General features: G+C 44.5%; 1 protein-coding gene across 7 annotated transcripts in view; it reads right to left on the reverse strand.

Moving 5' to 3' along the window:
* The window catches only part of LOC137366356 (uncharacterized), a 65,855-nt gene that overhangs the window by 12,497 nt on the left and 41,184 nt on the right, over positions 1-12,174 (reverse strand). The gene's annotated exons all lie outside the window — the stretch shown is intronic.

Here is a 12,174-nt window from a genome sequence, read left to right on the forward strand (position 1 = left end):
TTCAATATGTCCTGCCACCTTCAAAGATGGAGGTAGTGAAAAGGAATATAGCTGAGGTAGGGACAGTTATAGTTAGGAGGAGAGATACTGACTTGAATTTTACATCCCCCCAAGGGAGTGGGCTGGAGGTGGGGTGGGGGGGGGGTGAGGGGTGTAAGATTGAGTGGGGGGGGCGGGAGAGGGTATAAGATTGTGTAGGAGGTGAGGAGGAGGTGTAAGATTGGGGGGTGGGGGAGGGGGTGTTAGATTGGGAGAGGTGATTGTGTAGGAGAGGGAAGGGGGTATAAGATTGTGTTGGTGGGGGGAGATTGAGGAGGGAGGGTGGGCCAGGTGCCGTTCCTGTCGCCTTCCTGCCCAGGCTGCAATTTTATGATCGGGGAGGAGGGGCCAAACGGCCCACCCACCCCAGGCCAATTGAGGGCCTTAATTAATTTCTACTTGAGTGCCTCCTCCTATATTACCAGTGGTTGATGGGCACTTCATCAGCTGTGGAGGCCTCCCAGTAATACCAGGCAGCCCCCTTGCTGGCCCGAGGTGGGGGGGCCCTCCTGATCGGGCACCCTGTTGCCCATGGAGGGCGCCCCAGCAACGCCTGCTGACCCCACTGATACACGTCGCCCTGCCCTCCTGATCAACCCCCACCGCCTAGCTGATTATCCCCAGCGAGGCCCGAAACCGCACTTACCGGCGTCCACAATCGTCCTGAAGCTGGGTGCAGTCCCAGCAGAAGTCACTGCTCCTGGTGGCACTGCTGGGACTGAGAAGCTGCCAGACTGTTGATTGGCCAGCAGCTCCTGGTGGCAGGACTTCCTGCCTCAGAGGAAGGGAGTCCTGCCCGAGGCCAATTAAGGGCCTGGGCCACGTAAAAATCTCTGAGTGGCTTAGAGGCCTGGCGGATGCAGGCTCACCCTTGACTTGGAAGCCAGTTGGCGAGGCTTCCGCCTCAACGTAAAATTTCGGCCACTGTTCTTTGCAGTCGAGAGTGGGCATCCTGAAAGTTGTGTTGTCTGCCCAATGCCAGTGTTAGGGACCTTTCCTTGGGGCTGGAGAGGAACTTGGAGTGTGAGGGGGAAGGATCCAGTTGTTGTGGTCCATGTAGGTATCAATGGCATAGGTAAAATTAAGAGTTCTGTTGAGGGAGGATGAACAACTTGGAGCGACATTAAAAAGCAGAAGCACAAAGGCAATAAACTCTGGATTACTACCCGAGCTGCAAGAAAATTGACACAAGGTGAATAAGATCAGAAAGTTGAATGTGTGGCTCAAAGATTGGTGTGGGAGAAATGGATTTTGATTCATGGGGCACTGACACCAGTACTGGGGAAAGAGTGAGCTGGACTGGTGGGACAGTTTTGTCCTGAACCATGCTGGAACCAGTGTCCTGGCAAATCGTATAACTTGGGCTTTAAACTAAATAGTGGGGGGTGGGGGGGAAGAATTGAAGTAAGCGGGAATTTAGAAAGTTAACGAGAATGGACAAGGCAATAGTGCAGGGTACTGATATGGGTAATGGATGACCAGCATGTTACAGAGCGTACAAACATCAGAGTGCACCAGCAAATAAGGCCAGAGTTGGGAAAAATGGTAAAAAGACAGAATTAAAGGCTATTTATCTGAATGCACGCAACATTCTAACAAGATGGATGAATTAATGGCACAAATAGAAATAAATGGGTATGATCTGATAGCCATTCCAGAGACGTGGTTGCAAGGTGACCAAGGCTTGGAACTAAATATTCAAGGATATTTGAAATTTCAGAAGAAATTTTGGAAGAAAGGAAAAGGAGGTGGGATAGCTCTGTTAATAAAGGATGAGATCAGTACAGAAATAATCTTGGCTCGGAAGATCAAGATGTAGAATTAGTTTTTGTGGAGACAAGAAATAGCAAAGGAAAGAAATCACTGGTGAGAGTAGTTTATAGAGCCCCTAACAGTAGCTACACTGTAGAACAGAGTATAAATCAAGAAATAATGGTAGCTTGTAAGAAAGCTACTGCAATAATTGTGGGCGATTTTAATCTTCATATACATTGGACCAGTCAAATTAGCAAAGGTAGCCTGGAGGATGAGTTGATAGATTGTATTAAGGACAGTTTCTTAGAACAATGCATTGTGAAACCAACCTGTGAGCAGGCTATTTTAGACCTGGTAATGTTTAATGACTAGGGCCCTACCAAATTCATGGTCACATTTTACAAATTTCATGGTCACAGCATTTTAAGAATCGTGAATTTCACAATTTCACATACTGAAATCATAAATTTTAGGGTATCGCAAAAAAACATGAAAATGATCTATTTAAAACAAAAAAAAGACAAGGGAGGTTTCTGGTTTCGAATGGCATTTATTGGATTCTCAAACTATTTTAAAAAGCTGACTATAAACAGGTCACATTCTTCACTCACTGGGTGAATGTGTGCACGGAATAACCTGCAACTCTCTCGTTCTTCATTCCCTGTCTCTGTACTGTGAAGACCTGTCCACGTTTAGACACAGCTCTCTCCACAGCTGCAGAGTTTGTTGGAATTGTCAGACAGTGCCGTAGTAGCCTTACCATATGGGGATTCTGCATTCCACGGAGTTCCAAAACTGCAGCACAGGCAAAGTACACTCTGCTTCTTTTGCAATGCTTTCATAAGCAGGAATCTCCAGCCTACAGTTCTTGCGAAAGCCAGGAATCTCATCAAATGGTTTAAATCCACCATCAACAGGTGCATTTGTGCAGGGTCAAAGTGGCACAGTGGTTAGCACCGCAGCCTCACAGCTCCAGTGACCCGGGTTCAGTTCTGGGTACTGCCTGTGCAGAGTTTGCAAGTTCTCCCTGTGACCGCGTGGGTTTCTGCTGGGTGCTCCGGTTCCTTCCCACAGCCAAAGACTTACAGGTTGATAGGTAAATTGGCCATTGTAAATTGTTCCTAGTGTAGGTAGGTGGTAGGAGAATGGTGGGGATGTGGTAGGGAATATGGGATTAATGGAGGATTAGTATAAATGGGTGGTTGTTGGTTGGCACAGATTCGGTGGGCCGAAAGGCCTGTTTTAGTGCTGTATCTCTCTATGACTCTATACACACAGATTCAGCCCAGAACAGTAGATCCATTGCTTTGTGGAATGTGACGTGCTGAGATTCAAACCAAGTGATTAAATCCATCAGTCGTGTAGCATTCTTGGCAACAAACTGAACCTTCTCATTAAGCTGAGCATTGTTTAGAAAGGTCACAATGTCGTTAAAACCTATGTTTAAGGTGTCAGTGTGAGCTCTTCTGAGATGAAGTCTGAGAAGTATTTCAGGTGAGCCGCATGATACTATACTACCTGAAGCCAAGAATTCCAATGTGTTATTTCTGGCTCTGGAGGAAGGGCGATGTTTTGTTCCCCAATTTCAGCTGCATTTGCAATGTGTTACCTGAATCAAAACTTGCAGCTAGGGCAGTGTTTGAAGATCTCTTTAATGTAGCAGACCAGACTCTACCAAAACTCGCTTTTCCACAGCTCACTAACAGGAGAAATTATGGGTTGAATTTTATGGGTCCCCCTAAGATGGGTCAGAAGCAGGGGGGACCCATAGAATTGCCACAGGACTTGGGGTGGGGGAATGCCGGAGGGGCCACACCCCCCCATTACATCAGATGAACTGATAACGAAATAGAAATAAATAAGTATGATCTGATAGTCATTACAGAGACATGGCTGCAGGATGACATAGATTGGGAACTGAATAATGATGGGTACATGATATTTAGGAAGGACAGGAAACTAGGAAAAGGTGGCTCTGTTAATTAATAATGGTATTAGCGCAATGGAGAGGGATGACCTAAGTTCAGGACACCAGGGTGTAAAAGCAGTTTGGGTTGAGATGAGAAATGATAAAGGCAAGAAGTAATTTGTGGGAGTGGTGTACAGGCCCCTTAACAGTAACCACACGGTAGGACGTGGTATAAAAGGAAGAAATAATGGGTGCTTGTCAGAAAGGTATGGCGATAATCAAGGGGGATTTTAATCTACATATAGACTGGAAAAACCAGATGGGCAAAGCTAGCCGAGATGAGGAGTTCATAGAGTGTTTCTGGAATTGTTTCTTAGAACAGCACATTCTGGAGCCAACCAGAGAGCAGGCTATACTCGACCTGGTGTTGTGCAATGAGATAGGATTAATTAATTAATGACCTCACGGTGAAGGCACCCCTAGGCAGCAGTGATCATAATATGATTGAATTTTACATTCAGCTTGAGGGAAAAAAAAGTGGGTCTAAGACAAGTATTTTAAACTTAGATAAGGGTAATTATGAGGGCATGAAAGCAGAGCTAGCAAAAGTGAACTGGAAAAGTAGGTTAAGGGACTCAATAGAAATACAGTGGCATTCATTTAAGAGGATATTTCAGAATACACATAACAGATAACATTCCAACAAGAAAGAAAAATTCCAAGGAGAGGACCCAGCATCCGTGATTAACTAAAAAGTTAAAGATAGTATCAAACTTAAAGAAAAAAGCATATGATTGTGCAAAAATGGGAGGCAGGTCAGATGACTGGACAGAATCAAAAGAACAGCAAAGAATGACTAAAAGGTTCATAAAGAGGGAAAAATTAGAGTACGAGAGAACGCTGTCTAGAAATATAAAAACAGATAGTCAGAGTTTCTATAGATATTTAAAAAAGAAAAAAAAGAGTTAACAAAGAGAGCATTGGTCCTACAGATAGTGAGTTAATAAGGGAAAATAAGGAGATGGCTGATGAATTGAAAAAGTATATTGCATCGGTCTTCACCATAAAGGATACAAGTAACATCCTAGAAATAGCGGTAAATCAGGAAATGGAAGGGAGGGAGGAACGCAAGAAAAGTACAATCACCAGAATATAGATAGACTGGAGAGTTGGGCAGAGAAATGGCAGATGGAGTTCAATCAGGGCAAATGCGAGGTGATGTATTTTGGAAGATCCAATTCAAGAATGAACTATACAGTAAATGGAAAAGTCCTGGGGAAAATTGATGTACAGAGAGATTTGGGTGTTCAGGTCCATTGTTCCCTGAAGGTGGCAACGCAGGTCAATAGAGTGGTCAAGAAGGCATACGGCATGCTTTCCTTCATCGGACGGGGTATTGAGTACAAGAGTTGGCAGGTCATGTTACAGTTGTATAGGACTTTGGTTCGGCCACATTTGGAATACTGCGTGCAGTTCTGGTCGCCACATTACCAAAAGGATGTGGATGCTTTGGAGAGGGTGCAGAGGAGGTTCACCAGGATGTTGCCTGGTATGGAGGGCGCTAGCTATGAAGAGAGGTTGAGTAGATTAGGATTATTTTCATTAGAAAGACGGAAGTTGAGGGGGGACCTGATTGAGGTGTACAAAATCATGAGAGGTATAGACAGAGTGGATAGCAAGAAGCTTTTTCCCAGAGTGGGGGATTCAATTACAAGGGGACACGAGTTCAAAGTGAAAGGGGAAAAGTTTAGGGGGGATATGCGTGGAAAGTTCTTTACGCAGAGGGTGGTGGGTGCATGGAACGCATTGCCAGCGGAGGTGGTAGACGCGGGCACGATAGCGTCTTTTAAGATGTATCTAGACAGATACATGAATGGGCAGGAAGTAAAGAGATACAGACCCTTAGAAAATAGGCGACATGTTTAGATAGAGGATTTGGATCGGCGTAGGCTTGGAGGGCCGAAGGGCCTGTTCCTGTGCTGTAATTTTCTTTGTTCTTTGTTCACCAGGGAAGTGGTACCGAGCAAATTGTTGGAGCTGCGGGCTGACAAGTCCCCGGGTCCTGATGGACTTCATCCTTGGGTGTGAAAAGAAGTGACTAGTGAGATAGTTGGTTTTCCAAAATTCCCTAGATTTGGGGAAGGTTGCATCAGATTGAAAAATAGTGAATGTAACTCCTTTATTAAAAAGGGAGGGAGACAGAAAGCAGGAAACTACAGGCCAGTTAACTTGACATTGTCTTAGGGAAATGTTCGAAGCTATTATTAACGTTTTAATAGCAGGGCATAAAGGAGGGGTTAAAGAGTGGCGAGTTGAAGAGATTTAGCAGTTGGCAGGAAAAAAGACAGAAGCGCAAGGGGAGAGCCAACTGTGTAACAGCCCCGACAACCAATTTTATCTGCAGCACCTGTGGAGGAGTCTATCACTCTAGAATTGGCCTTTATAGCCACTCCAGGCGCTGCTTCACAAACCACTGACCACCTCCAGGCGCTTACCCATTGTCTCTCGAGACAAGGAGGCCAAAGAAGTATAGCAGGGCATTTAGAAAAATTCAAGGTCATCAGGCAGAGTCAACATGGTTTTGTGAAATGGAAATCATGATTAACCAATTTATTGGAGTTCTTTGAAGAAATAACATGTGCTGTGGATAAAGGGGAAATCGGTGGATGTACTGTATGTAGATTTCCAGAAGGCATTTGATAAGGTGCCACATCAAAGGTTATTGCAGAAAATAAAAGCTCATGGTGTAGGGGGTAACATTTTGGCATGGATAGAAGATTGGCTAGCTAACAGGAAACAGAGTAGACGTAAATGGGCTATTTTCTGGTTGGCAAGATGTAACGAGTGATGTGCCACAGGGATCAGTGCTGGGGCCTCAACCTTTTACAATTTATATAAATGACTTGGATGAAGGGACTGAAGGTATGGTTGCTAAATTTGCTGATGTTGCAAAGATAGGTAAGAAAGTAAGTTGTAAAGAGGACATCACAGTGGCACAATAGGGCAGCACAGTGGTTAGCACCGCAGCCTCACAACTCCAGCGACCCGAGTTCGATTCCGGGTACTGCCTGTGTGGAGTTTGCAAGTTCTCCCTGTGACCGCGTGGGTGTCCTCCGGATGCTCCAGTTTCCTCCCACAGCCAAAGACTTGCAGGTTGATAGATAAATTGACCATTGTAAATTGCTCCTAGTGTCGGTAGGTGGTAGGAGAATGGTGGGGACGTGGTCGGGATTATGGGATTAATGTAGGATTAGATTTAATGGGTGGTTGTTGGTCGGCACAGATCCGAAGGGCCTGTTTCAGTGCTGTATGACTATGACATGAGGGGGCTACAAAGGGATATAGATAGGTTAAGTGAGTGGGCAAAAACCTGGCAAATGGAGTATAATGTGGGAAAGTGTGAAATTGTCCACTTTGGCAGGAAGAATAAAAAAAGCATATTATCTAAATGGTGAGAGATTGCAGAGCTCTGAGATGCAGAGGGATCTGGGTGTCCGAGTGCATGAATCGCAAAAGGTTAGTATGCAGGTACAGCAAATAATAAAGGCTCATAGAATGTTATCATTTATTGTGAGGGGAATTGAATACAAAAGTAGGTAGTTATGCTCCAGTTATACAGGGCATTGGTGAGACCACATCTGTAGTACTCTGTACAGTACTGGATCCTTATTTAAGGAAGGATGTAAATGCGTTGGAGGCAGTACAGAGAAGGTTTACTAGACTAATACCTGGAATGGGCGGGTTGTCTTATGAGGAAAGATTGGACAAACTAGGCTTGTATCCGCTGGAATTTAGAAGAGTAAGAGGCGACTTGATTGAAACATATAAAATTCTGAGGGGTCTTGACAGGGTGGATGTGGAAAGTATGTTTCCCCTTGTGGGAGAATCTAGAACTGAGGGTCACTATTGAAAAATAAGGGGTCGTCCATTTAAGACAGAGGTCAGCAGAATGTTTTTCTCTCAGAGGGTTGAGAGTCTTTGGAATTCTGTTCCTCAAAAGACAGTGGAAGCAGAGTCTTTAAATATTTTTAAGGCAGAGGTAGATAGATTCTTGATAAGCAAGGGGGTGGAAGGTTATTGGGGATAGGCGGGAATGTGTAGTTGAGGTTACAATCAGATCAGCCATGATCTTTTTAATAGCAGAGCAGGCTCGAGGGGCCGAGTGGCCTCCTCCTGCTCCTAATTCCTGCTGCCGCTGGGATTTAACCAGTAGTCGGGGAGGTGGGGAGGTGGGGGGTGCCTCCGCCACCCGGGGAGGTCGCTCAGTAAAGATCTCCTTGCAGACTTGGGAAGGAGGGCTCTCCTCTGTGGGCAATCTGTGGCCCACCGTGGGCCCCTGGCAGGAGAAAATCCCCTACACTACATGCCCACCCTCCTCCCACTCACCGGGGCCTGCCATCTGGCCTTGGCGACCCATCTCACTTACCCGAGGTCCAGGATTCCAGCGCTGGCCCGGTGGCGCGGCCAATGCTGCTGAGCTGCTGGTCCTGTGATTGGCCGGCAACCTTTGGAGGTGGGATGCCAGTCTTTAAAGGGACAGAGATCCTGGCACCGGGCACTTAAGTGCCTGCACACCATTGGATTGCACTGTGAGGGTCTCTGAAAGGCTGAGGCAGGGATTCCCCTCACCTTTACAGGCTGGTGCTGGGAACCCTGCTGGTGCGACAAAATACAACCCTATATGTGCATTATGTGTAATATTGACCACATTAAACCTTGGAGCACGGATTTAAAAGATTTTGTCATGTCAGTTACATTGTCACTAACAAAAGCCATCACTTGGTTGAAATCTGCACCGTATTTTGAAACAATTTTGATTATCGCTTTGGAAACTATGGTGTAATTAACAGCTTTGAAGAGAATGCAGTCTGGGAGCACTGTTGTTAGCTTTCCTTACCATCCAGACACAAAATCAAACAAAACATGCAGCACATGGTTGTCCTGCTCATCAATGGACTCATCATAAATAATTGGAAAAGATTCACATGCACTAATCTGAGACTTCATCTCCTCACAATGTGTAGCAAAACCCTTCAGCTGGTCATCCTGTCATAGTTTATTTGCACTTGACTAGCAACCACCATTTTACACATTACGTTGAATGAATCCCTGCAGCTTTGGGTGATCAAAAGTTTTTCCATTGTAACCAACTGACAATTTTCAGAAAAGTCTCAGTCGACTTCTTAAAAAGAGGTCCAATTCGTCCTTGTTTTTTTGGCGTGTCCATTTTCCAGCAGTGCGTTGCGATAGTTTTTGGGCTCTAAGTGGCGCTGAACAGTTGCCCACCGTGTGTGATCCGACGAAACATTGCAGCTTGTACAAACTGTGTTCCACCACTGACATGAATAATTTGGTTTCCAAATTCTTTCATTTGATGTACTGCAGTAATGGTTGTGGCTGTTTTTGATTTGCTCATTCTGGCCGTCTCACTTGTCTGTTAGTACTTGAGAGACTGCTTCTCTCAAAAATGCACCGGAAGCCCTCCCTCATCTACCAATCAGCAGATTGAGCCTTGTGTCAATCACTGAAACACATGATGCTCACAACATGCTCAGCAATCAGCGAGGTGAGTCTCATGTCGATGAATAAGATGCCTGAGGTTCACAAAATGGACGATTTCACAGAGGACCCAAAAACTCGTGGAGGACCCAAGAGTTCATTGTCCATGACACATTTTTCACAGCTGTGAATTCGATAGGGCACTAGTAATGAGACAGCATTAATAAATGGCTGTGTACTAAAGGATCCTCTAGTCAAGAGTGATCATAACAGAATTTCACATTTAGTTTGGGGTGAGAAGTTTGCATCTGAAACTAGTGTCTTAACCTTAAATAAAGGCGATTACAAGGGTATGAAGACAGAGTTGGCTAAAGTGGTCTGGATAAAAAAGTTAAAAGGTAAGACAGTAGAGAAACAGTGGCAGACATTTAAAGAGATATTTTATAACTCTCAACAAAGATACATTCCATTGAGAAAGAAAGATTCTCTGACAAGGATGTACCATCCGTGGCTAACTAAGGAAGTTAAGAATGATACCAAATTGAAAGTAAAGGTGTACAATGCTGCAAAACTTAGGCCAGAAGATTGGAAAATTTTAGAAACCAGCAAAGGGTGACTCAAACAAAAGAAAAAAATTAGAGCATGAGGATAAACTAGAAAGAAATATAAAAACAGACAGTAAAAGCTTCTACAAATATATAAAAAGGAAGAGAGTAGCTAAAATAAGTGCTGGCCCCTTAGAGGATGAAATGTAGGAATTAATAATGGGAAACAAGTAAATGGCAGACACTTTGCACAAATATTTTGTATCTGTCTCCATGGCAGAAGATGCAAAAAGCATCCCAATCATCGTAGAAAATCAGGGAGCAAAGGGAGGGAGGAACCTAAAATCAGGAAGAACAGAAGGTCAGAGGGACCTTGGTGTACTTGCCCATAGATCACTGAAGGCATCAGCACAGGTAGATAAGGTGGTTAGGAAGGCATATGGGATACTTGCCTTTATTAGCCGAGGCATAGAATATAAGAGCAGGGAGGTTATGATGGAGCTGTATAAAACACTAGTTAGGCCACAGCTGGAGTACTGTGTACAGTTCTGGTCACCACACTATAGGAAGGATGTGATGCACTGGAGAGGGTGCAGAGGAGATTCACCAGGATGTTGCCTGGGCTGGAGCATTTCAGCTATGAAGAGAGACTGAAAAGGCTGCGGTTGTTTTCCTTAGAGCAGAGAAGGCTGAGGGGGATATGACTGAGGTATACAAAATTATGAGGGGCATTGATAGGTTAGATAGGAAGAAACTGTTTCCCTTAGCGGAGGGATCAATAACCAGGGGACATAGATTTAAAATAAGGGGCAGGAAGTTTAGAGGGGATTTGAGGAAACATTTTTTCACCCAAAGGGTGGTTGGAATCTGGAATACCCTGCCTGAAGAGATGGTAGAGGCAGGAACCCTCACAACATTTAAGAAGTATTTAGACGAACACTTAAAATGCCATAGCATACAAGGCTAAGGGCCAAGTGCTGGAAAATGGGATTAGAATAGTTAGGTGCTTGATGGTCGGCACAGACACGATGGGCCGAAGGGCCTGTTTCTGTCCTGTATAACTCTATGACTCTAAAACACATGGGACTAAAGGCTGACAAGTCCCCTGGACCTGATGGCCTGCATCCTAGGATCTTAAAAGAAGTGGCTGCAGAGATAGTAGATGCATTGGTTGTAATCTTTCAAAATTCCCTAGATTCTGGAAAGGTCCCAGTGGATTGGGAAACTGCAAATGTAACAACTCTATTCAAGAAAGGAGGGAAACAGAAAGCAAGAAACTATAGGACAGTTAGCCAAACATCTGTCATTGAGAAAATGCTCGAATCCATTATTAAGTAGTAGCAGGACATTTAGAAAATCAGAATGTAATCAGACAGAGTCAACATGATTTTATGAAACGGAAATCATGTTTGACAAATTGATTAGAATTCTTGGTGGATGTAACAAGCAGGATGGATAAAGGAGAACCAATAGATGTAGTGTATTTGAATTTCCAAAAGGCATTTGATAAAGTGCCACATAAGAGGTTACTGGACATGATAGAGCTGGTGGTGTTGGGGGTAATATATTAGCATGGATAGAGGATGGACTAACTAACAGGATAAATGGGGCATTTTCAGGTTGACAAGCTGTGGATTGCCGCAGGATCAGTGTTGGGGCCTTAGCTATTTACAATCTATATTAATGACTTGGAATTCGCGGTGCGGGAAGCCAGTAAACTTTGCGGGGAGAAGCCCACATTGACCCGCGACGTCAAGAAGGGCCTGCCACATATTACCGTCGGCGGGGGGGACCTCGGTGAAGCCCCCCCACTGCCTGGCGACGGGACCTTCATCTACATAATGGAATTAAACTAAATATGGAGAAGCTGGGATTGAGGGATATGGAGAGAAACTGAGATTGAGGGATACGGAGAAACTGGGATTGAGGGATACGGAGAAACTGAGATTGAGGGATACGGAGAAACTGGGATTGAGGGATACGGAGAGAAACTGAGATTGAGGGATATGGAGAAACTGGGATTGAGGGATACGGAGAGAAACTGAGATTGAGGGATATGGAGAAACTGGGATTGAGGGATACGGAGAGAAACTGAGATTGAGGGATATGGAGAAACTGGGATTGAGGAATATTGAGAGAAGGTTGAACTGAGGGATATGGTAAAAAACTGGGATAGAGAGAGACAGTGATAAGGCGGGGGTAATCTATGAAAAATGGAGTGTCTTGTATCCAAGAGTTTCCAAATTTGAAGCTTTCTGTAACCATAGAAAATGGTGACCATGATTCTTGAAGACCGTTTGCAGCCTCATTCTCAGTATCTGAATAAGGGACAAAAAGCTGAAGAGTTTAGGAAAACACTGTGTAATTCTTCTCATCCTTTAACCAAAGGCAAATTGCAGGGTCACATCTCTTGAGATGAGTGAACAG

The sequence above is a fragment of the Heterodontus francisci genome, unplaced genomic scaffold (genome assembly GCF_036365525.1).
Source record: "Heterodontus francisci isolate sHetFra1 unplaced genomic scaffold, sHetFra1.hap1 HAP1_SCAFFOLD_377, whole genome shotgun sequence".
NCBI classification, from domain to species: Eukaryota; Metazoa; Chordata; class Chondrichthyes; order Heterodontiformes; family Heterodontidae; genus Heterodontus; species Heterodontus francisci.